Source organism: Elephas maximus, chromosome 2 (assembly GCF_024166365.1).
Source record: "Elephas maximus indicus isolate mEleMax1 chromosome 2, mEleMax1 primary haplotype, whole genome shotgun sequence".
NCBI classification, from domain to species: domain Eukaryota; kingdom Metazoa; phylum Chordata; class Mammalia; order Proboscidea; family Elephantidae; genus Elephas; species Elephas maximus.
This window is the reverse complement of record NC_064820.1, coordinates 60,638,610-60,649,416: the sequence shown is the minus strand read 5'-3', so window position 1 is coordinate 60,649,416 and position 10,807 is coordinate 60,638,610.

Genomic DNA, 10,807 nt, shown 5'->3' with positions numbered 1-10,807 from the left:
AAAGGTTTTGGTATGATGTGTTTTCACTCTCATTTGATTCTAGGAATTTTTTGGTTACCTCTTTGATTTCTTCTATTACCCAGTGGTGTTTAAATAAGGTGTTATTCAGTTTTTATGTATTTGAGTTTTTTTCCCTTGTTCTTCCTATTATTGATTTCTACTTTTTCAGCATTGTGATCAGACAGAATGCTTTGTATTATTTTGGTATTTTAGATTTTATTGAGGGTTGCTTTGTGGATTAAAATGTGGCCTATTCTGGAGTGTGATAATTAAGGTTGTGTGTCAACTTGTCTGGGCCAGGATTTTCAGTGGTTTGCAGTTATAATATAGTTTGGCAGTCATACAGTCTTGCCTGCCAATCTTGGGATTTGTTGATCTTTGCAGCCTGCGAGCAAGAGCCCTGCTGATCTTGGATTTGCTAGCCCCTGTGGCTGTGTGAATCAGAAGAAGCCTCTATCCTGACCTATGGACTTGGGATGTTCCAGTGTCTACAATCACGTGAGCCATATCCTTAATATAAGTCTATCTCTCTATATATACTTATACTCTTTACTGGTTTTGCTTCTCTAGAGAACCCAGTCAAAGACATGGAAAATGTTCCATGTGCATTGAGAAAGAATGTATACTTTGCTGCTGTTGGGTGAAGTGTTCTATATATGTTCTGTATATATCTTTTGATCTTTCTGTATCTTTGCTGAGTTTCTTTCTAGAATTTCTTTCTATAACTGAGAGTGGTGTGTTGAAATCTCCTACTATTACTGTGGAACTAGTTCTCTTTTCAGTTCTGTCAGAGTTTGTTTTATGTATTTTGAAGCCCTGCTATTGGGTGCATAGATATTTATTAAGATTATGTCTTCTCAAGGGTGCCCTCTATCACCACTCTTATTCAACTCTATGCTGGAGGTCCTAGTCAGAGCAATCAGTCTAGAAAAAGAAATAAAGGGCATCCAAATTGGTAAGGAAGAAGTAAAAATATCTCTATTTGCAGATGACATGATTTTATACATAGAAAATATAAAGAATCCACAGGAAAACTATTGGAACTAATAGAAGATTTCAGCAAAGTATCAGGATACCAGAGAAACATAAGAAATCAGTTGGATTCCTCTACACCAACAAAGAGAACTTTGAAGAGGAAATCACCAAATCAATACTATTTACAATTGTCCCCAAGAAGATAAAATAATTAGGAATAAATCTAACCAGGGATGTAGAAGACGTATACAAAGAAAACCACAAGACACTATTGCAAGAAACCAAAACAGAACTACGTAAGTGGAAAAACATACCTCGCTCATGGATAGAAAGACTCAATATTGTGAAAATGTCTACTCTACCCAAAGTAATTATAGATACAATGCAATTCTGATCCAAATTCCAACGACATTTTTTACTGAGATGGAGAAACAAATCACTAACTTCATATGGAAGGGAAAGAGGCCCCAGATAAGTAAAGCATTACTGAAAAAGAAGAACAAATTGGGAGGCCTTACATTACCTGATTTTAGAACCTATTATACTGCCACAGTAGTCAAAACAGCCTGGTACTGTACAGTCTATGGGTACAGATAGACCAATAGACCAATGGAACAGAATTGAGAATCCAGACATAAATTCATCCTCCTATGAGCAGTAGATTACCGGGTCAGCGGAAAAGAGGAAGACCCTCAATGAGGTGGATTGACACAGTGGCTGCAACAATGAGCTTAAGCATAACAACGATTGTAAGGATGGCACAGGACTGGGCAATGTTTCGTTCTGTTGTGCATAGGGTTGCTATGAGTTGGAACCGACTTGATGACACCTAACAACAACAACATGAGCAGTTGATATTTGACAAAGGCCCAAAGTCAGTTAAACGGGGAAAAGACTGTCACTTTAACAAATAGTGCTGGCGTAACTGAATATCCATCTGCAAAAAATGAAACAAGGCCCATACCTCACACCATGCACAAAAACTAACTCAAAATGGATCAAAGACCAAAATATGAAATCTAAAACGATAAAGATCATGGAAGAAAAAAAGAGACAATGTTAGGAGCCCTAATTCATGGTATAAACAGTATACAAAATATTACTAACGATGCACAAACACCAGAAGAGAAACTAGATAACTGGGAGCTCCTAAAAATCAAACACTTATGCTCATTCAAAGACTTCACCAAAAGAGTAAAAAGACAACCTACAGACTGGGAAAAAAAATTTGACTATGCCAAATCTGATCAGGATCTAATCTCTAAAATCTAAAAGATACTGCAAAACCTCAAAAACAAAAAAAACCCAAATAACCCAATTAAAAAATGGGCAAAGGATATGAATAGGCACTTCACCATACAAGACTTTCAGGCAGCTAACAGATACATGAGGAAATGCTCGCGATCATTAGCCATTAAAGAAATGCAAATCAAAACTACAATAAGATACCATCTCACCCCAACAAGGCTGGCATTAATCCAAAAGACACGAAACAATAAATGTTGGAGAGGTTGTGAAGAGTCTGAAACAATTATACACTGCTGGTGGGAATGTAAAATGGTACAACCACTTTGGAAATCGATTTGGCACTTCCTTAGAAAGCTAGAAATAGAACTACCATATGATCCAGCAATCCCACTCCTTGGAATACATCCTAGAGAAATAAGAGCCTTCACACAAATAGATATATGAACACCCATGTTCATTGCTGTTTACAATAGCAAAAAGATGGAAACAACCAATTACGGTATATTCATACAATGGAATACTATGCAACGATAAAGAACAATGATGAATCCATGACATATTTCATAACACGGAGGAAACTGGGAGGCACTATGCTGAGTAAAACTAATCAACTGCAAAACGACAAATATTGTAAGAGACCACTATTATAAGAACTCAAGAGAAGGTTTAAACACAGAAGGAAACATTTTTTGATGGGTATAAAGGTGGGGAGGGAGAGAGGGAGGGGGTATTCTCTAATTAGTTAGTAGACAAGAATTATTTTAGGTGAAGGGAAGGACAACACACAATACAGGGGAAGTCAGCACAATTGAACTAATCCAAAAGCTAAGAAGTTTCCTGAATACATCTAAACACTTGGAGGGACAGAGTAGCAGAGGCAGGGATCTAGGAACCATGGTTTTAGGGGACATCTAGGTCAATTGGCATAACAGTGTGTATTAAGAAAACATTCTGCATCACACTTTGGTGAGTGGTGTCTGGGGTCTTAAAAACTAGCAAGTGGACATCTAAGATGAATCAATTGGTCTTAACCCACCTGGAGCAAGAGCAAATGAAGAACACCAAAGACACAAGGAAAATATGAGCCGAAGAGAAAGGGTCACATAACTCAGAGACTCCATCAGCCTGAGACCGGAAGAACTAGATGGTACCTGGCTATCATCAATGATGCCCTGACAGGGAACACAACAGAGATTTCCAGATGGAGCAGGAGAAAAGTGGGATGCAGACCTCAAATTCTAGTAAAAAGACGAGATTTAATGGTCTGACTGAGACTGGAGGGTCCCCAGAGGTCATTTCCTCCAGACTCTCTGTTAGCCCAAAACTAAAACCATTGTGGAAGCCAACTCTTCAGACAAAGATTAGATTGGATTATAAGACATAAAATGATACTGGTGAAGAACACGCTTCTTAGCTCAAGTGGACACATGAGACTGTGTTGGCGGCTCTCGTCTGGAAGCGGGATGAGAAGGAGCTGATTGATTGGATGTGGGAAATACAGGGTGGAGAGGAGTGTGCTGTCACATTGTGGGGAGAACATCTAGGGTCACATAACAATGTGTGTGTAAGTTTTTGTATGAGAGTATGATTTGAATTGTAAACTTTCACTTAAAACACAATTAAAAAAAAAAGCTTATGTTTTCTTGGATTATTCCTTTAATCATTATATAATGTCCTTCCATGTCTTTTATGGTTGATTTGTCCTTAAAGTCTATTTTATTAGAGATTAGTATTGCTACTTCTGCCCTTTTTTGTTTACTGTTTGGTTGATATATTTTTTCTACCCTTTGATTTTTATCTTTTGTGTCTAAGTTGTGTCTCTTATATACAGCGTATTGATGGGTCGTTTTTTTAAAATCCAGTTTCCCACTCTCTGTCTCTTTACTGGCACATTTAAGCCATTTACATTCAGTGTGATTATTGATAGGTATGAGTTTATTCTTGTCATATTGCTCTGCTTTTTTTTTTTTGTGGTGCTGACGTTTTCTTTGTTCCTTTTACTTTTCTGTGCTCACTTCATTTTGTTTATGGATTTTCTTTTCTTTTGTTATTATAGATTTTGTGTTTATTGAGACTTTGTTTTTCTTTTTTTATTCTAATTAGTAGATTTTTTTAAGCTTTGTTTGTGGTTACCTTGAAATTTACCTTTGTCTTCCTGTGTCTGAACCAGTCTTTTATTACTTGATATTGCCTTGACTTCCTCTCCATTTGAAAGTTCTATACCTGTGCCATTTATAATCCCTTTTATTATTTTGATGTTGTCATCATTTACAGACTGACTTCCCTGTGTTCCTGTTTTAAGCTTTTAGATTTGTTTTATTATCGAGAGTTTCTTACCTAGGATGGTATCTGGCTGATGCTGTCATGTGTCCTAGACTGAGAGTGTTGTCTGATGTTTTTGGTTCTCTAACTGAAGGACTCCCTTTAGTATTTCTTGTAAGTTTGGTTTGGTTTTTACAAATTCTCTTAATTTATATTTATCTGGAAATAGCCTAATTTCACCATTGTATTTGAAAGAGTTTTGCAGGATGTATTATTCTTGGTTGGCAGTGTTTTTCTTTCAAGTTTTTATATATGTCATCCCATTGCCTTTTTGTCTGCATAGTTTCTGCTGAGTAATCAGAGTTTAGTCTTATTGTTTCCCCAATGTAAGCGATTTTTAATTTTTCTTGAGCTGCCCTCAGGACTCTTGCTTTGGCTTTAAGTGTGATTGTAATATGTCTTGTTGACTTTCTTTTTGGGTCTATCCTATGTGGGGTTTGTTCAGCTTCTTGTGTAGTTGACTTTTCTTTTTCATGATATTTGGGAAGTTTTCTGCCAACAAATCTTCAACTATCTTCTCCTAGTTTTCCATTTTCAGCCCCTGTTCTGGAACTCCATTCACATGCAAATTTTTACTCTTGAGTGTGTCCCATATAATTCTCAGGTTTTCTTAATTTTTCTTCATTCTTTTCTCTGATTTTTCCTCAAGCAAAGTGGTATCCATGGATTTTTCTTTAATCTCATTGATTTTGTCTTCCATTGTTTCACATTTGCTCCTAAAACCTTTTATTGAGTTGCTCATTTCTGAAATTTTGTTGTTTATCTTTTGGATTTCTAGTTGCTGTTTGTGTATGATTTCTAATTTTTTTTTGATGTTTTATTCTTGTATTATTTTTCTGAATTCTTCTATTGCTTTGTCTGTGTTTTTCTTGATTTTGGTTATGTTTTCATTGGTTTTGTCTGTTTTTCCATGATTTTGTCTTTTTTTCCTTGGTTTTGTCTGTGTTTTTCTTGATCACTTTCCTGATTTGGAGAGCCCTAATATATTACTCTTTTGAATTTCATATTAGCCAGTTCTGCTGCCTTTTCTTCTACCAGAAGGTCACCTGATTCTTTATCTTGGTCACTTGCTGGAGCCATTTTTCCTGCTTTCCTATGTGTTTTGATATTGTCTGCTGTCTCTGAGACATTAAGGTATTATTTTCTACATTTATTGTTTGTATGCTTGTTTGTTTTGTCATCCTTCTTTGTTTTGTGTTGATATGTCAGAGCATGTGGGCCAGGTATGCTTCATTGCTTTTCGTCTGTGGGCATGATAACTCTTACCACTTTGTTGAATGGGCAGGACAGGAGCAAACATGGCAAACCTGCTTCACTTTACACTGGTTTGGCAAAGTGACTGCGGGTGGACTGGGCAGGTGCTGCCTGCCACCTATTGTTGGTCCAGTGATGTGGGAGCATTCACAGCCTTTCTCCAGATAGGCAGGGGTGTTGGATGGGGATACGTATGGGCTCACTTCCCTCTATTCAGCAGCTGGTCAAGTGCCAGGAGGGGAGGGGTAGCGTGGTCCCAGCATGGTGGCAGGCCTGAGATGGGGATGCTCTAGCCATTGCACACAGTGAGGGCTGGCAGGAAGTGGGTGGTGGTGTATGGTGCTAGGTGGGGGTGGGAGGAAATAAAACAAAAGAGAAAGAAAAAAAAGGGTAGCTGGCAATGGGGGTTGTGAGGACCTGGAGGCTGGTGGGAAAGTAGGGAGATGGCATAGGGGGCTATGTGGAAAGGAGAAAGAAAAGGAAGAAAGGGAAAACATGTATGGTGGGAGCCAGTGAGTGGGGACAGAGAAGATCTTGGGTGGCAGCAGGCCAGTGGCTCTCTAGCCTTGGTGGTGTGGCATAGCATGGCGGGTAGAAGTAGAGGTGGCATTTGGAGCTGGTGGGAGGGAGAAAGAAAAGGAAAAAAGGGGAAAAAGAGAGAAAAAATAAGAAAAAAGAGGTGCAGCAAGAGCTGGTGGGCAGGGGTAGGTTGGACGTGGAGTGGAGGTGGACCAGTAGCTCTCTAGCCAAGGCAGCATTGCATGGCCAGGTGGGAAAGGGTAGAAGTGGGGTATGGGGCTAGGTGGGAGAGTAAAAGAAAAGGAGGAAAGGGGAAACATGGTGATATGGGAGCTGGTGGGTGGTGGCGGGGGGGATCCCAGCTAGTGGCAGACCAGTAGCTCTTTACACATGGTGGTGTGGTGTGGTCCAATTGGGAAGGGGTGGAGGTGGCATACGGAGCTAGGTGGGAGGGAGAAATAAAAGGAAGAAAAACAAAAAAAATAGTGCAGCTGGAGCTGATGGGTTGGGGGCAGACCTGGGGTAACAGTGGACTGTTGTCTCTCTAGCTGAACAGTATGGTGTGGCTTTTTGAGATGGTGTACAGGGCAGAAAGCATGTCCCTTTGGTTACCAGGTGCTCTATCTCCTGTTGGGAGCTCTGTGAAGTTGCCTTCCTGTACTCCTGGTCCACTGCTGGCTGTACTCCAAGATGCCAACACTGTGCTGTGTTAGTTGGCAGGGAAACTCTACTCCGTATCTCTTTTTCTTTGTTTCCTTCAGTTTCTTCCTTCATTTGGTGTTTCGTCAAGTTCTTTATCCCCTCACTTGATGGGTAGGTTTCCAGGATTGACATTTCTACCTGTTTTACTTAGCTTTTTGGGTCTTTGCATAGAGGACAGCATGATGCATCAGTCTAGGGTACCATGTTGACTTCACCTCCTTCTTCAATTCTTTGACTCTGTTATCTGGATACTTGGTGTCCAAGGTCACCACAAAAGGGTGTGGGAGAATCAAGGAGATGTTTTTAATGACACGCTAACAACTGGCTTAATTACTTTCATCCACATGTCACTGGCTCCTAACCTCTATGCAAAAGAAACTGAGAAATGCATTCTTCCTGTGAGCCCAGGAAGAGAAGTGATGTAGTGAACACATGGCATTGTCTCTGTCCTAGAAACCAAATCCCAAACTCCCCATTTTCCTAAAAAATGACAACTTCCCCAATTCCACATTTGCGTATGTTTCTCTTGTTTTTGATTCAATCTCCAAAGACATCGCCTTTGTAATGACCTTAGTAATGACTGAGGGATTTGAGAGACGGGGTTCAGTCTGTGAGTGTGTATATGTGTGAATGACCATCTCTGAGAATATCCCCAAATTAACAGAGATCAGTTGAATTATTTGTGTCCTTTCAACACCATTGTAACCACTTAAGTTTTTTCCCTCCATTCTACCTAGGGTGAGACTCCCTGTCCTTCAAGATCTAGTTCTAGCTCCTTAAAGCCTCAGTTAGATGTCTCCTGATGACTGCAGCTGATAGAGTGGTTTGCCATCACATATGAGACTGTGCATTCTTTTATTCCCCAAATTAACTGGGGAGTATACATTTCAGAGGGACTGTCCAGACACCCTATAGGTGCAGGTGAGACAAAAATAGGATTTGTATATTATTGATATTTCTATAATAGTTTTTTGTTTTCATAGGCTGGGAAAGTATAGTAACATTTGAGTTACACAGAGAAAACTGTGAGAGCTGGAGCTTGACCGACTTCCTTGTTTTTCCGGGTCTCGCAAGTTTTCTGCGTTTGACGGTGCAGCTTACCACTTTTCTATTGCTTTCTCATTGCGGAAAACATTTGAATTTTCCTTCTCTGACAGGTTTCTGGCTTATACAGGTTTGGTTTTCACAGGTTTTGCTGTATTTATTTTATCTTTCTTTTACTGTTTAAGTCTTTATGGCATTGTGGTTAAGAGTTAAGGATTTGGAATCAAAGAGGCATGAGTTTGATTCATAGTTAGGTACTTAATACCTTTTGGTAAATTACTCCTTGTGAGCCTCATTTCTTTGTTAGTAAAATGGGAATAGTAATGCCTACTCAAATGGTTGGGGATAAAATAATATACATGCAGTGCTTAGAATAATATCTTTACCATAATAAGTCTTAACAATGACATGTACATTATATTTATTATTATCTTCATACCTCTACTTTAGGCTCCAATAAGAAAGGGATCAAGCCTTATTCATTTTTATGTCCCTCTCAGTGGCTAGTATAATGTCATGAACATTATAGTTACTCAATAAGTATTTGTTAAGCTACTTTAAGTACCTTCAGTAGTATTTTTATTTCCTCTGTAGATGTGCTCTATACAAATTCAAGACATAGCAAGAATTATATACACTTTTCAGATCATGCTTTTGAATTCCTATCAGTTGAGTAAGTACTTTGGAAGTTGTTTGACAGAGTAGTGTTGGAATTTTATTGAGTCAACTTTGATTGCTTGCTATGTCCCCTTTGTGAACCTGGGAAAAGCACAATGCAAGATGGTGAGCTGGGGTTAGGGTGAATGGAGCAAAACCAATGAAATCAACAGACATGCATCTGCAATTTTGGCCTCATTACCACAATTACTTAATTAAGGGCTAATTAGTTTTTATCAGTATTATTCATAATGACCCAGCCATCTGGGCAAGAGATGGAGAGTCCAATGACAAAGGTGGATTAAGCAGTAGTAGAAATTATCACTGTTCCAATAAAACACTTCATCCAAAATGAATGTTCTCTGCACTGCAAAAAGCTTCTTAATTTCATTTCTACCTTTAACTGAATTAAGCCTGAAGAGCACTGGAGCTTGGGTTATGTTTCTATCAGAGCGTATGTAGTACCATAAATCAAAGTCCAACAGAAGCTGTTCTTACAGAACAAGCCCTGCAAAGATCAGGAAAACACGGCAACTGAGGTCATGGATCAATTCAAAGTAGCAAATGTTTTTGAAATAAGTATTAAACTATAAAGCACTTTTTATAATACAAGTGTAGACCCAACAGTCGAAGAAGTTAAGAGCTCTGCTTCTGGGCATTAGTTAAAAGTGATACTGGCAGAATGCTCAGTAGGGTAGAATGGGCAAATCAATTCATACACAATGTTTATTTAAAAAAAACCAGTGCATATTTAGAACACATTTTTGTAACTGAAAGCCACCATGGAAAGGCACTTGTAAATTTTTACTTATTTCCTGACTGATATTTATGCAGCATTCACTGTCATTATCATTCCCCCAGTTAATACCCCAGATGTTATCAACAGTATAGATAAAAGTGGGACTGGATTTGGAGGGGGCAGGGTTGGGGTAGAGGCAGTGGTGGATAAGGAGGTGGGATATGAACCTGGGTTCTGAAATCCCCCAGAACCACTGGCTTGATAGAAACATACTGGGCTGCAAAGTGTTCAAACCTTACATGTGTCCATTGATTCGAGCCAAGTCACCTAAACGCTGGGTACTTCAATTTCTCTATCCCCAAAGTAGAATTACTTACACTTATTATGAATAGCACAAGCATTTCTTACAGATAAAAGTCATACGTGGTATATGGGAGCATGTTTATATAGTGCTTTGAAGTATTTTCTGTACACAACCCAAAGACCTCGTATACCCCTTGTCCTAGCTCTTTCTGCTTGCAACCAAAACTGTAGAAACAAAAACGTAATCAGAATCAGTGGAAAGAGTGAGGACACCTCTGAATAATAAGAATGAGAATTTAAAAAAGCACAACATCCCAAAAGAAATAAGCGATTCACACCAAAAAATTAAAACTGCAATGTTACACTATAAACATGAATTCTTAGAGCCATATCATAAGACATTTATTCAAGATCTGGGAGTCCAATTTTGGAGGAAGAGGGAAGCAAGGAGGTACTTAGTTTCTCTCTTGAAACTTCATTATAAATATGGAACTTGGACAAGGAGGTCTGTGCTGACAGGGATCTGGGGGAAGGTGGAGGGTGCTGACAAAGAAGTCCTGCCAACTAAGCCACAGGGGCAGGGAGGGGACCCCCAATGACCTCTGGCACAACCACCCCGCCAATGGAAATGCCCAACTCACAGGAGCCAGCAATCTCTGCTGAAGCTGCCTCCTGCCTAAGGCTATCTGAAATGTCCAGATGCCAGATCTCTCTTCCCTTCCAGTGTTTCTGGGCATTTCTAATGCCTGCCAGGTGTGGGGACTGGGCGCTGACTCCCAATCGACTAGGTCAGGTCTATCATTGAGATTTCCTGGACCCTTCCAATATCATCTCCCTGACCTCTCACTGCGCTTCTTCCCTCCCCAACTCATGCTAAGTGTCATCTACCATGTGATGACATACAAAAAGAGCAATAAAATTTTTAAGTGAAAAAAAATGATATTTCAACACATAACATTCGATTCTTAGTCACGAGTCTTCTTCCTGGTAAACCATCTGCCTCTGCTACCACACACCACAGAGCTATAGAGTATTTGTCTCAGC